The sequence below is a fragment of the Staurois parvus genome, unplaced genomic scaffold, assembly GCF_062004578.1.
Source record: "Staurois parvus isolate SC_StPar_1 unplaced genomic scaffold, SC_StPar_1.0 ptg000116l, whole genome shotgun sequence".
Lineage (NCBI taxonomy): Eukaryota > Metazoa > Chordata > Amphibia > Anura > Ranidae > Staurois > Staurois parvus.
The window spans coordinates 4,531,761-4,551,263 of record NW_028317912.1 but is presented as its reverse complement, the minus strand read 5'-3'; the positions used below and the strand labels follow the sequence as shown (position 1 = coordinate 4,551,263).

Genomic DNA, 19,503 nt, shown 5'->3' with positions numbered 1-19,503 from the left:
GTCATACACTAGCCAAACATAGAAAGTGATAGGTAGAAAAGCACTTGCTCCACATAGTCATAATCAAAGTATCAAAAAAAGTCCAATAAAGTGTATTTCTCAACACATTCAAAAACAAATAAGTCTTTTTAGGAGGATGCTAAATCATGCCAGTTTTCCAAACCAAACTTCTTCACCACTGGTGTTTAGATAATTAAATTCCACACTCACCAGAAGGTTTTGAACCCCTGTAAGGATGGACAAACAGCACTAGGTCCCCCAAGCATGTTGTCTTGTGAGGTGGATTCCCAGACTCCCCTTCATTCAATATTATCTTTCAAATGGGCTCAATAAAACAACAAATATCCATGAAAAAACATCTAAGTGCAGTATTTATTAAGAACCATGGTTCCAGATAAAATATATTAAAATTCCACTCACATGTGTGATGGATGTTACCACATCTCCTACACTAGCCGGCGTGCATTCCAAGCCTCGATCTGATGAGCCGGACGTGACATCACATGGAACCTGGAAGTGCCGGTCCATGCTTCTACATACATTTCACCTGGCAGAGTCTTCAGGGAGTGATGATCCGCCATTTCCAGGTGTTATATGTAGTGGGCAAGATTGTTTTGATTGGGTGATTACGCCAATATGATGACCTATAGAGAAGTCAAGGATTTATATAGCGCCAACAGTTTGAGCAGTGCTTTACAACATGTACCATGAATAAAATAATTAGATATAATCATAAAATTAAGGATTTAATCCTTATCTGTTCTTCCTTCCTCTTTCTTGTAAGAAGAAAGTTTAATTATTGTAATATTCAGGGGTATAGCTTCCTCAGGACCATATGTAAAACTGTTTTACTTAAAAATACAAGCACAAATAATGGCCACTGCCCAAGTCTATAACTGGCCTTCACAGCAAGGAGCACATGGAAGGGCGATGCATGTCAAACAACAAAAAAGAAAAATTCCCAGCTCTAACTTGCCAGCCAGCTTGCAAATAAACCGAATTAACCTTTCTAACAGTATGCGTTAAATACAAGGGTTTAGTTAGCACACATTTGCAAATACATGCGTAAGCTACAGAGCTTTGTCAAGGCACCTCAGTATTCTGTAGTTCCTAACTCTCCAATTTTAAAAGCCCCATAGTAGAGGCACACGTATTTAATGGATAGACCAAGGGCAAATGGACCTGAGGGAGTCCACCTCTACTTAAAGGTACAGGAGCACACTGCACGTAGCACAATGGCAGCTAAGGTGTCCAGTGTGCCCCCTCAACCAACAATTCAACAGTACAAAAAATGGTCACTGCACCAGTCTATAACTGGCTTTCACTACAAGGAGCACATGGAAGGGTGACGCATGTCAAACAACAAATCCATTAAATACATGTGTCCCTACTATGGGGGCTCTTAAAATTGGAGAATTAGGAAGTACAGAATACTGGGGTGCCGTGACGAGGCTCTGTAGCTTACGCATGTATTTGCAAATGTGTGCTAACTAGACCCCTGTTTTTAACGCATACTGTTAGACAAGTTAATTCGGATTGTTTGCAAGCTGGCTGGCAAGTTAGAACTGGGAGTTTTTTCTTTTTTGTTGTTAAACATACAAGTGTTTATTGACCTTTAAATGCAAGCCAAGCAGCAATACAAAATTCACTTAACTTCAGAAAATATAACAGAAAAGTCTGCTTATCTTCAGCACAACAGCATACAGAAAACATAAAGAAACATAAAGTTCATAGATGGGATTTACTCCAAGGTTAGCCCAGTCCAATTCTGGCTGTTTGGCAGCTCCCAGCACAAGTGCAGCACTCTTGCAAAAAATCCTACTCTCCAAACCTGACATTCAGAGCTTCTGGTTTTTGTGCTGCATCCTGGAGGCTGCTTAACCCCTTAAGAACTGGAGTCCCTGTAGTCAAGAGTGGAGGTTCTTTTCCCACTTGAATCTCACTCCGAACCTCCAAAATTCCAGGTTCCTGAATACATCTCTGCTACTACATAGAGAACTGTGAGTCAGTCTTCTCCTCTACATTTCTACCCCAGAATACCTCACCCAAGACAGGTGAGACCCCTGAATGAACACACACACCTCTGTTTTTCCCCATAAAGGGGCCATAACCCAAATATTGGCACCACATAGCACCCATCCAGGACCCATCCCTGGCATCCTGTACATTATATAATGGAGGAAGGTGCAGCTCTGTGAATATTAGGTTGTGTAGGCCCAGGCCTCTGTGGCTTTTCCACAAAGCCAAGCCTGGCAGTTGATGCAGTGCGCGAATGTATTTCCTCAAGGCCTATTCTCTGATGGAAGATTTATGATGATTTCTAGTAAATGAAATGTGCACTCACAATGAGTCAGAGCTTGTGTAGAAAGGAACTCCCATAACATGTCTTAACAATACCCCCAAGGCCTGGCATTGCCATAACATCATTTGCTCTACCTTCTCTTCATCTTTCCTAACATTCAATAGAATCCTTTAAACTGTCATGATGCCATCCCAGCATATCTCAATTGTGTATAGAAATATTTTTATCCATACATGTCTTTTGTGATGAAGGTGTGAAAATCTACAGAGCAAAAGTAAATAATAAATATCTAAAAAAAATCTGTAAATTACCACTCATTAATATTAATGAAGAAGTATCACTTTATTTTTTAATTCTTCAGGGTTGCTGAACAGGGTGATCGAACAGAACGCTCACAAACCACCACCACTGGCTGACCATGCAGCTAGCAGGGAGATATTTCTAGTAGGGACAAGCATGTGTTTGGCCCAAACTTGGTATCACACTGAACGCAGAATGAAGTTGTCACTGTCACTCGCCACACAATTAGCTGCAGACAGGGCATTCCCCACCCAGGAGTTACATGTGCAAGGGGTGGGGATGCTTGTGACATCATTGACCTAACATGACTACATAACCATATTTGGCCATGTCATGACTTAATATTGCCATATGATCTTTTAGGTCAACGATGTCACAAAAATCACCAACCTTTTGTGCATATGCAGTTGTGGGGAATGCCTTGGCCACAGTTGATTGGCGGCAGTGGGTGGGAGTGACAATTTCCTTCTGGGTTCAGTCCACACCCAAGTTCAGACCACAACTGTGTTCATCCTTAGTCTCTGGCAACAGGCACATGCTAGACTTGAGCACTGCTATTCAGCACACTAGGGAGCAAGGTCAGCACCATTCACAATACAAACAAATGATTATACATTTATCCAGTGCAGTATTTGTTTACTAGCAGCTGCAGATCTATCACACATCCCCGCAGCGCTGGCTGTTTACCATTGAATGAACAGTCATTGCTGGAGGGGCTGTGTGATAGTTTTGCAGCTGTTAGTAAACATACACTGCATCAGCAAATTTATCATATAGTGCTGACTGTTTATTCACTAATACAATAGCACACAAACAGTCAGCCCTCAAGAGGCTGTGTGATAGCTCTTCTGACGAAGATGGTGATTTACTAAAGGCAAATAGACTGTGTGCTTTGCAAATGCAGCTTCCTCAGAGATTAGTAAATGTGGTAAACCTCTGCTGATTTCCATTGTCCAATCATGTGCAATCAAAAATGCATTTTTTAAAATATTCTATTCATCTGTTTGGTATTCTTGACAAAGTGAAGCTTCACCACATTCACTAAGCTTTGGGAAAAAAGAGTGCAACTGCACTTGCAAAGTGCACTGTCTACTTGCTTTTAGTAGATCAACCCCACAGTGTATGTTTACTAGCAGCTGGAGATCTATCACACAGTCCCTTTGTGCATTAACAGCAAATTTTTACTTCTGTTTGAACTGTACTGTAGCTCCACCCAAAGCTGAAACCCAATCTATGGGCATTTCAAATGAGGGCACTACAGAACAGCACTGTAGTCACTGTCCCTCTCAAAGATTCTGCAGATGATTTTGCCTGTAGTCAGCTGTAGACTGTTGCTTCTGTTTGAGATCTTTTCCTGTAGCTACATTTTGAGCCTAAAAGACAATTTTTATCTACATTGTTTTAAGTGGGATTTTTTGGCTTTAGAGAACTTTAGAGCAGGGGTCTCCAAACTATGGCCCTCCTGTTGTTGAGGAACTAGAAGTCCTATGAGGCCTTGAAAGACTCTGACAGCCACAGGCAAGACACCCAGAGGCATGATGGGACTTCAACAGCTGGAGGGCCATAATTTAGAGACCCCTGCTAGAGTTTTGTTTCCTCGTGTCAGAAGCCACTGGTTTAACATCAGATTCACAAGTTTCAGATGGACAATTCAGCAAAGAGAGCCCACGTATTTCCCTTCATAAAATATTTCTTTAAAGCATCTCTTCCTTAAGTAAATGTGGCATGAAAAAGAACTAACTAAAAAGGTTTCTTCCGGGACTGTCATTCTCCAGTATCCTATATTGGGCTCAGTAGTTTCTCCAGCTGACCCTAACACTACTACATTGTTCTGAAAAGATGTGGAGGTTAACGGGAGGGACCAGAGCAGGCCACATGAAGCACAGGAGATCATCACTCCTGGAAATGTTGGTGTATGAAATAAATTTCAGCAGACAATATGTCATGAATGGAGCAGCATTCATTAAGCAAGAACAGCAGGAAAGGTATATACAGTATTTACAATCTTCATGATTTACAAAAAGAACAGAAAGTAACACAATAGAGACATCACCAAATCTCACTCCTAGTCTACTGTAACTAGCAGTCAAAGGTGGCAGTGCCTTAAATCTCACACTGCAGATATACAACACAGGCTCAGGAGTGTCTAGGGACCCTCACATATGAGGAAGCAAACTGTTATTTTTCAGTAGGAATTCCAGACAAAAGGTAAATCTTTCAGGGTTGTGCTTAGGCACAGTCATTTCTAGATAACATGGCAAGTTTTCACTCTTTGAGTTCAGGTTCACTTCGTGCAATTTCTGCTAATGAGTCTGTTGTATTTTTTGTAACTTTTTTTTCCTCTAGCTAACATCAATTCATCTTACAAGAGTGCAAACAAAACAACAAAAGTTGTAGTACAGAGATCACAAGAACTGTCTATTCTGCAAACACCACTCATCAGTAGTCAGAGAGCAGCGACAAACAATCCTATTGTGCCTGCGTACAAAGTGGCACATTCAAGAGTGAAGTGCTTCCTCCTCACTCCATTCATAGCCAATCTTCTATTATTCATTCTCTGTAAATAAAACCACTCATGTACACTCTTATGTATTTTATATGGGGATTATGCCATTTATTGTACAAAGGTGTGTATCATTACCAGGGGAGATTTGTGCCCCGGGAATTGAATGAGGCAGCATATTAATGGATTTTCCTAATGATAGTGAAGAACGTTGCCCAATCCCACTGGCATTACACATGTTAAATTTCTCATTATTTGAGTAAAACAGATGTCTTATCCTAGCAACAGAATAAGCAATTATAGGCTTTGGAAATACTCTATACTTCAACTAGACTTCAATCTTGACAGACGTTCAAAGATAACAAAAGCATCAAACTATGTGTCCACTAATCCACGCATGTTTTAGGAATAGTGTTTTCAACGCAGAGAACAACTGAAAAATCTGCAACTTCTCAACTGTCAAAATGTTCTGTAACACCTAACTCTCTACCTTAAACTAACCTCTTATGGGAGCCCATAATGCTTTTCCCTCTCCTCTCCAGTGGGTTGTCTTCAAAAACATACACATCCAACAAATCCAGCATTGTCTGGTATAACTTGCCTAATCTGCCTCTGCAAGCTGGGTCCCACACCGCCATCTTCTCTTCTTAAATCATCACTTGGCCAGCTGTCTCTTTCTGGTTCTTACAGCCGACCACCTGTTGACAGTCAGTGGCCCATGTGCATTTTGAGTAGATTGCCCAGCGCAGAACCTGTTCAATGCTATAAGGTAGATGACACGTGGGCAATTCTGCTGGTGAAAACAAAACATCAGTGCTAAAAAATGTGCCTCTGTGTCCCAATGGATTTGCTCCTTCTGTAGCCACACACAGCAAAAAGTTGCTCTGCCACTTGCTTGAACATTGCTAAATCTCAATCCCTCCAGGGCACAACTCTCCTGTTAATGATACACATGAATTATTTCACATTTAACTGTTTACAAGAAATAAAAATATTGAGTACTGAACATAAGCACAGAAGGCCAATGAGAATATGCCCAGGTCTCCTACAGTAGTACAAAGGCTGTCAGCCACATGCACAGTACCTTGCACACTGACAATATAGGCTCAGTCTAGGGGCTGTATTTTCTGGATTTTTTTTGCTGAAGAATGAGAGCAGGAGAGGGGTTTAAGGTCACAGGATACTCCAAAACAGAATTTGAAATCAATAGGAGGACAAATGTCTTGTGAAAAATCATTTTATTCATAATGTCCCAGAAGCCATCTGCCACGTGACATCCACAGGTAGATCCTCAGTGAGAGAGATGAAAAATCCTTCTTACGGCCTGGACTGCAGGATAATGCCCTTCAGCAAAAGGTACTTAGCAATCTCCTCCAGGCCCTCAGCCTAGGTCCTACTGAGGCCAAGACTATAATCTCTTGTCTCAATAGCTCTCTCCTAAGGGTAGCAGCCCCAGGAGAACTGGAACCATAACAGGAGAGAACAAAACACTCCACTCAGGCCTCCTGAACATTTATCACCACCCCAGCCACCTTCTGGATGCTTCCTTCCATGAACTGTCTGGAGCATGATAAATGTACATGCTGGCTGTTTGAATCTCCCTATCCTATGGTGTGGAAGCTTCTTACAGAACAAAAACAAGTGAGAGAAATCAAACACCCACCTCAGGAAACCCTGAAAAGACAAAAACTATCAATTGCTGCACTATTGATTACAGTGATGCCAAAAACTAAATTTTACCTAGCAGCCTGACTACTGGAGGGTAATTTATAGTAGATATACGCTCACCGGCCACTGTATTAGATACACCTGTTCAATTGTTTGGTAACACAAATTGCTAATCAACCAATCACATGGCAGCAACTCAATGCATTTAGGCATCTAGATGTGGTGAAGGCGACCTGCTAAAATGCAAACCAAGCATCAGAATGGGGAAGAAAGGGGATTTAAGTGACTTTGAACATGGTATGGTTGTTGGTGCCAGATGGGCTGGTCTGCATATTTCAAAAACTGCTAATCTACTGGGATTTTCATGCACAGCTATTTTTATGGTATACAGAGAATGGCCCGAAAAATAGCCAGTGAGCGGCAGTTGTGTGGACGAAAATGCTTTATTGATGTCAGAGGAGAATGGGCAAACTGGTTCGAGATGATAGGCAACAGTAACTCAAATAACCACTTGTTACAACCAAGGTATGCAGAATACCATCTCTGAATGCACAACACATAGAACCTTGAAGCAAATGGGCTACAGCAGCAGAAGATCACACCGGGTAGTAAGGTGGGGGGGGGGTGTGTGTGTGTGTGTGTGTGTGTGTGTAGCACTAAGCATGCATGCCCATCATCAGGTTTTATATACTTTCTTCCAGATTCCAGAAGACTTTGGATGAGATTGTAACCTCTTGCCAATTATTCTGTGTCATACAGTCTCCTGCCTCAGAACCACCTCCAGTAGCCTAGAGTGACAACCAGTCAAGGACACCAATACTTTTTTCTAAATTATCACGCTTGCTAGCAAATAAAGCAAGATTGCAGTAGGTAAAAATGAGGATCTTAAATTATAGGATATAGCCTCAAGATTCAGTGTTTACAGAAAAAGTGTTTAGCAGCTACCAGAGGTCACTTTAAGGCCCATGTTATCCTTAAAGCGGTTGTAAAGGCTCTTTATTTTATTAAACTAATAAACAGGCATATGCTTAACCTGTCTGTGAATGGTATTGCACATATTGGCCCCAACCCTCCTTTTCTGCGGTCCCCTGCTGGCGCTCTTAACTCCTCCTTTTCTCTGTGCACCACCATAGGAAGCAGCTTCCTATGGGGGAGCACATACAGGCTCACTCCTAAGCTGGGCTGTGTGTGTCTATAGACACACAGCATGCCTTGGCCCCCTCCCCCCACTCAGTGCTCACAGGATTTGATTGACATCAGCAGGAGCCATTGGCTCCCGCTGCTGCCTTTCTGTCCTGTGAGTGAGAGGAGAGAGCCGCTGCAGATGAGCAGAGCGCAGGATCGAGTGAAAAATGTTTTCCCTTTAGAACCACTTTAAATGCACTTGGAATGGTGTATTTAGAGTGTAATTTATATAGCACCACCATACCCCCTTGGAGGCACTTTAGGGACCCCCAAGTGACTTGATTGGCTGAAATTTAACTCAAAGACCTGGATCCTTGAATTTTTGTGGGTCGTGAAAAATTGTGCCAGTCACTTTTGAAAGGTTAACAGAAAAAGGAAACCTGGAAGAACAGTATGCAGACTTACAGTCAATTAAAAAAAGGTTTTAGGCCAGACAGGCGCATTGTATTCTTCTGACTGAGCAAAGGGGTACCCCAACAGAAAGAGGAAGAGGAGCAAAGGAGATTGTAAGTAACAATGAAGGTGCAACAAGATAGGCAGGAGGAAAACCAGGAAAGAGAAGAGTTGCAGAGGCCAACGGAGTGGGGTATATTGACGAGGAGTGGGTGTATGACTGTATCAAAGGCAGCTGAAAGGTCTAAGAGTTTATTAGTGCTTTTTTGCCTTTTTTATTACTACATTTCCTATTTTGAAAAGCTAAGATAAAGGAAAAATGTAGGTAAAAAACGTACTTGTGTGGTTTAGCCAATCATTTTCTGCATATTAAATCTTCGTATATTGTGTAACGGGGCTGTGGCATGTTCTTTACCTACATACTGTGTGCTAAAAGGTGTGTGCCCAGAAAGATATAAATATTCACAACCCAGGCTACTGGATCTGATTACTATAGAGCTAACCCCTGCAAGGGACACTGATTTGTATCTCAGGTTCTTTAACCACTAGTGAAGAAGCAGCCAGGCAAACAGTAACATCCACTACATTGGCTCAATAAACAGTCTAGGGGTTGCCTTTTTCAAAGTTTGTTGCAGATTAACTTGGATGGGGTTTAGGGAAGCTGTGGTGTACTCCAGAATACTGAACAAGAATGTGAGGACACTCTTCCCTTTGCAGCTACTTCTCAGAACGGTCTCTTCAGCAGTAGGTTATAAAGTTGACGGCACTGGGGCACCATTAGCATGTCCCAGGCCAAATAAGCCTTAATATTAGTGCACCAAGGGTTAACAGCAGCAACAGCTACTAGGATCCTTCTGTCAGGTACTCACAGGGCCCCTGGGACTTAGATGTCTCTCTAAAGACTCAGGCAGACAATCTCTTCAGTGAAAACTCCAGACCAGATCCTTGATGAAACCCCTCTTTTAGTTCTCAGGGGATTTGCAGCAGAAGAGACCTCTCTGCTATGCACTGCTGGGACCTCGATGAGACTAACAGAATCTTCAGCTGGACTGCCAGGAAGGACAGCAGCACTCCTGGCTGGGAATCTCCTCACTCAGGAAGAACAGGGCAGCTCCAGCCTTCAGACTATTTATGCTCACTTCCAGCCACCATCTGGGCTCCCTCCCCCAGGGAATGGCTAGGAGCACATAAACATTCTTACTGTATTTGACTTCCCCAGACCACTACTTTCCAAAACTATGAAGAAGGCAAGGGGAAACAGACAAACCCACAGGCTGTAAAACTGAGAGCAGACCAGAGTAATAACATGCAGCTCCACTAAATACAGAATGGTAAAGAACTCAATTTACCTAGCCTAGCACCTAAGAGGAAGCTTCAACAGCAGATGAAAGCAGAGAGTAACCTGAACTGCGAAGAAGACCTACTAGAAACCACACTGTCAATTCAGGGCTAAGCTGACCACAGTCCAGCAATACTGAAATAAGAATTGGGGTGCTACTGTTTTTGGCAGGGCCCCTAAATTTAGTTTTGTTGAGAAGGATAACAAATAATCACTTGTATATAAATGATGCGCATATGAAGGATTTTGGCAAGGTTTCACCATGTCCTTCTCAAAGTGATGGCAGGAGCTGCCTTCATTATCTCCACTTGTGTGATAATGAGGAAAACTGCATGGCTTGTATCCCTTAAAGCGGAGTTCCACCTAAGAAAAATAAAAATAAAAGTCAGCAGCTACAAAAACTGTAGCTGCTGACTTTTAAAATACAGCCACTTACGCTTCCCTCAGTCCAGCGGTGTCTTCATCACGGCTGGCTTCTCTCCTTGGCGCCAGCATCTTCAGTCTGGGCACCCAGCTGTGACAGCTTGCGGCTTCACATCCGGGTGCCCACTGCGCATGTGCGAGAAGCGCTGCGCTTCATGATTGGCCCTGTAGTCTACTGGGACCTGTCACGTGTCCCAGAAGACTACGGGGAGGGAGTGAGGACAACTTCCACTTCTGATCGCCTAGGCAATCGCAGCAAAAGTGGGAGCGGGTACCTGTCAAATTCATGTAGCTGCTCTTCCCCCTGCTCCCCAAAGGTGCCAATCCTTAATGGAGAGCGGAGGACAAAGGCTTAAAGCGGAACTTCCCCTTTTGGGTGGAGCTCCGCTTTAAGAAGCAAATGTGTCTTAAAGTGGGACTAAACTTAACTTGTAAAAAACTGCAAGCAGGCGGCTCTTTATTGCAGAAGAGACATGGGGTGAATTTACTAAAGACAAATACTGTAGATTGTGCACTCTAAGTGCAGTTACACTCATTTTTCCCAGTGCTTAATAATTGTGATAAAGCTCTGCTGATTTCCATCATCCAATCATGTGCAAGCAAATATTTATTTTTTTTGCACCTGATTGGATATTCTTCAGAAAGTGAAGCTTTACCATGTTACATTTACTAAAGAAAGTGAGTGTAACTGCAGGTTGAAGTGCTTGTCTTTAGTAAATCAACACCTATTTCTCTTGGGCAATAACACAAACTTTCCTGCATGTTCACAGTCTTCTAAAAAAAATGTACACTAAACTGCACATGCACAGCTCAGTGCGCATGCACGGCACACTCCGGCTTTAGCAGAATGACTGACTCCCATGTGCATGCGCGGGTTGATATAATTCCTGCACCAGCCAATCAAAAGGCCAAAAACCTGGCATCCAGAAGTAGTCGGGGAAAAGATGACAGTGGCTGGTTAGGGATGTCCCCATTGCATCTCTGGAAGATGGAGGTGAGTATTTTTTTTTTGGGGGGGGGGGTTCTGCTTTAAAGTGGTAGTAAAATTGCTTCTTTGATTTTTACCTATAGGTAAGCCTCTAATAAGGCTTACCTATAGGCACAGTAAATACCTCCTAAATTTGCACCGTTTAGGTGGTATTTACCCTTAGCAGCAGCTGCTGATGTCACCGACGCATATGCACTGGGCTCTGAATGGATTGTGCCGTCCATTCAGAGCTCTTTGCCATGACCGCGACTCCTGCCGGCCCAGCCTGCGAACCCAGAAGGAAGTCTGGGCGAAGATGGAAGCACCTACAGAGGCGACAGTGCACCGCTGGAGGGCTTTGTTTTCAGGTAAGTCTGTCATAATGGGCTGGTATGTGAGGCACACTAGCACAATATGACTTAAGCTACCCGGGGGCTTTTTTATTTTTTTTTGGTGCGGTTTACTATCTCTTTAAGGCTGGTTTACACTATCTGCACACAAAACTATACACTATGCACCACCACCAGTAGGGGTGGACAGACCATTTGGAAACTTGGGCACTGCCCGAGGGCCCAGGGTCAGTAGGGGGCCCCATGAGATGCCCCTGGTACCTTTTTCATAGGCGTTTTTGAGTTTGGGTAAGGACACAGGGGCCCCATGATCCCCTATTGCCCGGGGGCCCCATGAGTTGTCAGTCTGCCCCTGACCACCAGTGCATAAAAGCTGTGACAGAGAACTGCAGAACACTTGAACAAATGCAGAGATGTTACATTTATCTGCTTAGCAATTCTCTGAAGCTGGTGCCTGCATTTTAGTGTGAACAGGACAAGCTTTAGTGAATACCTAACCAAGAATGAAATTTCTCCTGCAGACTAGTTGCAGAAGTCAACATTTTAATCTATTTGGGGTAAATACAGGCGTATGGCCATAGAGGGTAAAATATGCCTTTATTGAGCCTAGGTTCACACTACAGCAGTACGGTAAATCCCATGTGATTCGCACAGGAACTGCACCGCATTCCAGTACAAGTCACATGCGATTTGTATGCGGTGCAATCAGAGCCATACATTTTGTATGATGCTATTCACACCGTACCCCCACCAAAAACGTACAGGACCCTTTTTTGGTCTGCACTAGAATCGGATCGCATAGGTATTCACACCTATGTGATCTGATTCTGCACATCGCACTGCGTTTTGCGGAGCAAAGTCGGGGTGTTGTCAATATACATACCTGCATTCATATGACCGGGGTGCGATTGTGATATGGTGCAGAATTTGCACTGAAAATGCTGAAAATTTCGCACTGCATCAGTGTGAACCAGGACTCACAGTGCCCAAGTGCTCCAGCCGCAGCATATTTCTTCCCATATTACTGTTTTACAAAATACATGTGTCCTTGCAATCTTGTGTCAGTGTGGTATTTTCTTGAATGCACAATTTTCAGGGGTTCACACGAGCCCTTGGAAAACAACATTGTTGCTAATTTTTAGTAACATTAATTTGTAATAATGACTTGTGAAGTGATCTCATATCAATGCTTGTGACCACAGGGTCTCATCGTAAACTATACTCATACTGATCTTTTCCATTCATTTTTATTCCCAGCAGAATAAATCTTTCTTATCAGCTTCATATGTGGCACAAGTGACAAGGAACCTGTTTTCTACCACGCACAGGGTGCAGCTGTCAGAAAAGATACTCCACTCAGTAAATGTATGCTAAATTAAGTGACTGCAAGGAACATTTTAATGACAGCTTTCTGCAAAATGGCACATTCAGACTGAGAGCTAAAAAATGAAAGTGTACATGAAGCAGCCGTGCTCTCCAGATGATACAACTGAGCTGTCATCGGGCAGTCCTAGTAACCAATATAACATCTGGGGGGGGGGTCACTGTAATTCTGGAATCTCATGTATTCTTAATTTTTTCGCAAATATCTAAGGCTGTAGTCACACAAACAAGACAAAAAAATGTCTGCGGAATATATGACCCATCAGCCTGTTCCCTGGGGCGCCAGGTATAGGTGTGAGCCGAGGAGGAAATATTTAGCTGTTACAAGTCCACAGTTATTTTAAGGTAGACAGGTTCAAAGCATTCCATTTCCATGGAAACTAGAAATATTTATTTCTTCTCAACCGTGTGTACATGGCTCTGTATTGTCTGCAGCAATGGTTTACATAGCTAGCGTCTAATGGGTACAATAGGGAATGTAAATATGTTGGTTGTGGGAAAATGTTTGAAATCGTTTTTACACAGATTTTCTGAATATTAAAGCCTTGCCTCAGGTTTTAGTGAAATTTAAAGTGTTACTAAACCCACAACAGTAAAATCAGTCTGTATGCAGTAAAGCATGCTTGTTATACTCACTGTGGAACCTAAGGGGTTAATCATCTGCATTGTGTAAAAAGGCTGTTTGATCCGGTCTTCTCTTATGTGTGTGTTTCTGGAGAGTTTTTTTTTCCTGGGAGGGTGCATGTGATAAGCACAGGACCAATCAGTGCTGTCCAGACAGAGGATCAGGGGTCCTGCAGCCCCATAGGACAATCAGGGGAGAATGAAAACTTCTCATACAAGCTTTAACCAGTGCTTTGCTGGACACTGATAGAAGTTAGATAGAAGTCACAAGACTGCTCTGTGATGAGAATTTAGCAGTTTATATTTACTAAAATAATTGCACTTCCATGTTCTGTGTACTGTGGGAGATCAGATATAGTGAATACAGGGTCCTGGGTTTAATAACACTTTAAGTAGTTAATTTGGACCAAAATGGTCCAAACTAACTATTCAGCTACATACAGTATACAGTAATGTATTCTGGCTGTGAGTGATTGGATGAGGCAGAGATCACCCACAGGTCTCAGCCAATCAGCGGAAGCTTTGTATTCCTAGATTGTAAGCTCGAAAGAGCAGGGCCCTCGATCCCCTCATGTTTTGCATTGTATTGTTACTGTTCTGTCACATGTTCTGTCCCCCTTTGTAATGTACAGCGCAGAGTGAACTATTGGCGCTTTATAAATACTGTATAATAATAATAATAATAATATTCAAAAACATAGCTGAGCATTGCTGAGCCCAACTTTCTTTTGTTCCAGGAGCAGGAGAGGAAGTCCATGTCCTGCTGTTGAAACACAATGCTGCATATTGTACGCAGCTGATGCTACACACAGTTCATACAGTCCTGACACAGTTACCAACATTTCAAAAACATTTTTAGGGACCCTTTTTTCCCCCTGTATGACCAGAAGACAGTGTAGTAAGAGCAGTATGGTTATTAGGGGTGGGGCATTCATTTATGGGTGCGGCCTAACAAGGAAAAGAGAATGGTCCAGCACGAAGCATGCTGCACCAAAAATGGGTGTGGTTTAAAGTATGCTAAATATTGGGCGTGGCATAAAGGGGGTGTGGTTAAACAGTGTCTGAGCTTCTCTTGGGCTCCCTCGCCCCCATGCAATTTTGTTCTCCACCCTAACATCCCAAAAAACACACACATTCATTATCTCAAAAAAACTTAATGCAAACATAAAGAACTGGTTCACACTCACTGTTTGATTGCTAGAGGTTACAGCACATCATTACCACTCACTGATTGGTTTCCAGAGGTTGCTGCAGTTAGTACAGGACTATGGTCTGAGACTGCAGACATAGTAGAGGAGTTAGACAGGGACTGCAGGCGTAGTACAGGAGTTGGTCAGAGACTACAGGCATAGTACAGGACAATGGTCAGAGACTGCAGGCATAGTACAGGAGAGGGTTAGAGGCTGCAGGTGTAGTACAGGAAAGCATCAGAGGCTGCAGACATAGTACAGGAGAAAGTCAGAGGCTGCAGGCGTAGTAAAGGAGAGCGTCATAGGCTGCAGGCGTAGCACAGGAGAGTGTCAGAGGCTGCAAGTGTAGTACAGGAAAGCGTCAGAGGCTGCAGGCGTAGTACAGGAGAGCGTCAGAGGCTGCAAGTGTAGTACAGGAAAGTGTCAGAGGCTGCAAGCATGGTACAGGAGAGGGTCAGAGGCTGCAGGTCTAGTACAGGAGAAGGTCAGAGGTTGCAAGTGTAGTACAGGAAAGTGTCAGAGGCTGCAAGCGTAGTACAGGAGAGCGTCAGAGGCTGCAAGTGTAGTACAGGAAAGCGTCAGAGACTGCAAACGTGGTATAGGAAAGCGTCAGAGGCTGCAGGCATAGTACAGGAAAGTGTCAGAGACTGCAAGCGTGGTACAGGAAAGTGTCAGAGGCTGCAGGCATAGTACAGGAAAGTGTCAGAGGCTGCAGGCATGGTACAGGAAAGGGTCAGAGGCTGCAGGCATGGTACAGGAAAGGGTCAGAGGCTGCAGGCATGGTACAGGAAAGGGTCAGAGGCTGCAGGCATAGTACAGGAGAGGGTCAGAGGCTGCAGGCGTAGTACAGGAGAGGGTCAGATGTTGCAGGCGTAGTACAGGAGAGGGTCAGGGGCTGCAGGCGTAGTACAGGAGAAGGTCCAAGTTTAAAAACTGTGCAAAGCTTTTCACCCAAAAAGGAGCAGAAGCTTCTATTGTGGCACAAGCACGCATAGGACAGCCCATTGAAGTGAATGGGCTGCCCAATGTGCAACATGTGGAAATGTGTGTCAATCTGTGTATGGTGACAGGTACTTACACTGAGCAATGCTGTTCACCAATCTATTCCCTGCTGAAGATTCTGGAGTGATCAAGAGATCATGTCCTTCCTGTGTCTCACGATTTGGGGGGAGACAGTCGCAGATAGTGCTTTGTAGTTCTGCACCAGCCTAGAGCAGTAAAAAAAACCCCCAAAAAACTTTCCTGTTACCATTTGCTATGCGGGAAGGGGGGCCGCAGCAGACTGGGGACAATTTTTTCATTTTCTGGTTCGGCTGACTAATCTGCAGTGCAGAGGAACCTGTTATCCCATCTGTTTCTACATCAATCCGCCGGGGCAATCTGGCGGATTGATACAAAAGTGGCCAGGAATTTCATTAATCATTAAGAAACAGTGGCACTACAGATTAGTCTGCCGGGCCCGAAAATGAAAAAATAGTCCCCAGTCTGCTGTGGCCCCCCCTTTCCACATAGCAAATGGCAACAGGAAAGTTTTAAATTTTTTTCACTGCCCTAGGCTCACACAGAAATAAAAAGTACTGTCTGCTGCTGTCCCTGCCCTGATCGCAGATTTTAGGACATTGGCCAGGACTGAGCAGTGGTGGGACATAATTCAAAATATCGGGACTGTCCCTGGTAATCTGTGACAGTTGTCAACTATGTGCTGACAGCAGCTGCATGTGTTATTTAAGGAAATTGCTAATTTAGACCAAGCTGGTCCACTCAAACATGGAGATAATCCAGACCCTAGATCTCTCCGTTTAAGGGTACCTGTCACTGCCTACTGCTATTGCTAAGGGACAGTGTAAAAATAAAAAAATGTAAAGTGCTCCTAACCCCTGTGCTCATACACAAAGGGGATGCATGCCCTGGATCTGCGTCGGCACGTAGACAGCGATCGCACCAAGCATGTGAGGTATCACTGCAAATGTCAGATCAAAAGCAATAATTCTAGCACCAGACATCCTGTGCAAAGTGGTAACTTGTAAAAGCTTTTATGCATTGCCTAAAGATAATAAAATGTACATAGTTTGTCGCCTTTGCATGTGTGTGAGCAATTTTAACATGTTACATGTTTGGTATCTATTTACTCAGCATAAAATATATACAAATTGGTGTAGCGCTCATACAAAAAATATGAATAAATAATCAAATAATCATGCAAAATTACACAGTGATAACTAAATGCAAATATATAGTGACCTGATCCCCTCTGGAATCTTAAAGTGACACAAAACAGTGGGTGGAAAACTAAAAAATCATGGTCCCAAAATAGACCCAATGTGATAAAACTACACACAAAGTATTCACAAATACCCAGATCCTTAATAAGGATCAGTGGCTGAACCAGGGGCGGACTGACCATTTGGAAACTCAGGCACTGCCCAAGGGCCCGGGGTCAGTAGGGGGCCCCATGAGATGCCCCTGGTACCTTTTTCATAGGCTTTTTTGAGTTTGGGCAAGGACATAGGGGCCCCATGATTCCCAATTGCCCGGGGGCCCCATGCGTTGTCAGTCTGCCCTGGGCTGAACATAGCCTAGCAATCAACTAAAATAAGTGACATATACAAGTGATCCCAGCACTGGGGGATGTATCTTCCAAATACAGTGAATAGTGTTTTGATGTGAGTTATACTACTACTTGGAAGGATACCATTAAAAGGAAATCATACTTGGAGGATCCAGGGGTGATCCCAAAAGCTGTTTGGCGCATTGGGTCACGTTAAGGAGGTGAGGAGGCAATTCAGCTATTTTTTGGATTCATCACCAGCGGTTGCAATGTACATCCACACCACCACTTGCATGTTTTAAATATCTGTGGAACACTGGGTTTACATGCACATTTTTGTGTTGGACTCTTTTTTCATTTTACATTTTATGTGGTTATTTGTATATTTCATTATACGATTTTTTGAGATTAATTTGGGATTTTATTTTTGAGGTTTATTATATGGGGAGGAGATTGTGATGTTATATGGGAATTTTTGGAGTGTTTTTTCACTGAGCACTATTCACTGTATTTGGAAGATACATCCCCCAGTGCTGGGATCACTTGTATATGTCACTTATTTTAGTTGATTGCTAGGCTATGTTCAGCCACTGATCCTTATTAAGGATCTGGGTATTTGTGAGTATTTTAGTTTTCCACCCACTGTTTTGTGTCACTTTAAGATCCCAGAGGGGATCAGGTCACTATATATTTACATTTTATCACTGTGTAATTTATGATTTGATTATTTATTCATATTTTTTGTATGAGCGCTACACCAATTTGTATATATTTTAGCACTATCCACTTATAGGTAATAAGTTGTGGGTGTCAGCAGCCATCATTTTTGATTTGTTATTTACTTCCAAGAGCAGGAGGTGTATACCAAATATTTTTATTTACTCAGCATAACATCATCTTTTATATTTTAGCAAACAATTGGGTATCAGATTGCATTTTTGTGCATTAAAATTCATTAAAGTGTATTTTTCCCAAACAATTGTGTTAGAAAAACACCTTGTGACATAAAAATTTGCAATGCCCACCATTTTATTATCTAGGGCCTCTGCTTTAAAAATATATAATGCGTGGGGCTTTTAAGTAATTTTCTAGAAAAAAATACTGATTTTTACATGTAAATAAATAATTACATTTAATATTTAATTTATAAATAAATATATAAATTCATACACTGCTGGGCTACCACTAAATCACCAGGGCAATGTTTTTTGAGTTACAGTTCTTCATAATGATAAGGAAATGGGAATAGTTTTTTTTAGACTAATGAAAAATTATCACTTGACACTAAAAATAGGTATTGGTAATTGGTATTGGCGAGTACTTGAGAAAAAGTATCTATCTGTACTCATACTCAGTCTGAGTCAAACCGGTATCGGTGCATCCCTAGCGAAAATGCAAACTCCCCATTTGTCTCAGGATCATTGTCAACAGGACAGAAACTAAGGGAGGAAATGAGGTAATGTTCAAAAGGGGGCTCCTATTTGCATGACAACTGCCTCCCCCTTACCTTTCAGAGCTAGCCTCTGACTTCTTGTTGTCACTCTAGAACAGAAAAAGAAAAAAAATCATCTCAATGGGGAGCACACTGAAAGTAAAAAATCAGACAGAGGTTTTAACCATTTTCACTGCATACTAAACCACAAAAAATATTTGTGAGTTTAACTTTAAATGCAAAAAAATAAAAAGCTAAATTGTGTTTTGTGATCCTCGAGGACTGGTCATCAGTGTTACCCTATATCACAGAATGGCCATATCTTGCCGTTTCACATGCCTTTCTATCTGTTGTGTTGACCTAATGCTGTTTGTGGTCTGAACACAGTCATTTCTACCTCTGAATAAAGAGATTTTGTTTCTTAGCAGATGTCTCCTGTATGGCACATATATCATCTATACAGGTGCTCATGGCTCTAAAAATAGTTCAGTCTGTGTGATCTTCAGACAAAATGTCATCTAACCATTAAAGGAGCATAATAGAAGGTACCGTCTTTTTGTTCAATGCTATTATACTCCTAGACACTGTCAAGACTGTCTGGTTCAGAAATGATCTACACTCAAGCAGTGTTGTCATGTTCTGGTGAATGTTTTACACATTACAGGTACATAAACACAGAGGGGAAAAGTTGTTTATATGTGCGTCTATGTGATTTAAATGTCACTTTCCCAAGCAATTGCAGATCCTTTAGTAAACAATTATAAAGGTTACCTTTTTGTCCCAAAATGGCATGGCAAAAGCAATAAAAAGGTGAAAGTATCAGTTACCATCGTGTTGGTCCGTGCTTTAGAACTACAATTACCAGTACATTCAGATACATTGCAAACCTGTATCGC

At 42.5% G+C, this 19,503-nt stretch overlaps 1 long non-coding RNA gene across 1 annotated transcript; it reads right to left on the bottom strand.

Moving 5' to 3' along the window:
* Window positions 1-344: 344 nt before the first annotated feature.
* On the bottom strand, window positions 345-18,715 carry LOC149467292 (uncharacterized). The gene is made up of 2 exons (XR_016311975.1): window positions 18,683-18,715; window positions 345-644 (listed from the first exon to the last, which is right to left on the bottom strand). It is a non-coding gene; the product is annotated as an uncharacterized LOC149467292 (long non-coding RNA).
* Between the last annotated feature and the right edge of the window lie 788 nt (window positions 18,716-19,503).